Consider the following 876-nt stretch of genomic DNA (forward strand, 5'->3'; position numbering starts at 1 on the left):
GTCTCTCTCTCTCTCTCTCTCTCTCTCTCTCTCTCTCTCTCTCTCTCTCTCTCTCTCTCTCTCTCTCTCTCTGTCCCTCCCTATTCTCTCTCCCCATTGAGGCAGATCACCAGCGATCATTCTGTGATTACTCTACAGGTTCTTCCTTCCCCCGTCGTCCTGCCATGGCGCGTCTTCTCAGTCTTGGAGCCCCCAACTGGAAAGAAAACTGTGTCCATTACAAGGGCGGTGAGGGGCCAGTAATAACCGCCTTTTTTGTTCCGGTCCCAGGCCCGGCCTCGTGTTTTCCCGCGGTTACCTAACGGCAGGGACCTGTGGAGGGTCGGACGGACTGACGGACGGACTGGGAAAACAGCGACTCTCGACCACTAGATCTACAGCTGCCGGGGGGTTCTTCGACAAATCGCCGGATCAGATTAAACGTGTTATATCTACATTTAGTATTTACGTATACAGTGTCGCACTTGTTAGGTTGAATAAAGAGAAGCGCATCGATATAATAACGTTTTTGAATGGCTTTTCTTTTTGTTCGTTTTAATAAGGTTTTACGGCGCTCGCAACTGCATACGTATTTTTTAAAGTAGGGGCTTTGCGGCACTTGTAACACAATGAGAATGCCGAAGTTTAGAGGTGTTGTAAGAAAGTAAGAAACACAAACAAGCAGGAGGAGAGATAAGGACGATAGATGTTTGATAGGAAAGAAGGAGGGGAGATAAGGACGATAGATGTTTGATAGGAAAGAAGGAGGGGAGATAAGGACGATAGATGTTTGATAGGAAAGAAGGAGGAGAGATAAGGACGATAGATGTTTGATAGGAAAGAAGGAGGAGAGATAAGGACGATAGATGTTTGATAGGAAAGAAGGAGGAGAGATAA

This window comes from Aplysia californica, unplaced genomic scaffold, assembly GCF_000002075.1.
Source record: "Aplysia californica isolate F4 #8 unplaced genomic scaffold, AplCal3.0 scaffold00904, whole genome shotgun sequence".
Taxonomy (NCBI): Eukaryota; Metazoa; Mollusca; class Gastropoda; order Aplysiida; family Aplysiidae; genus Aplysia; species Aplysia californica.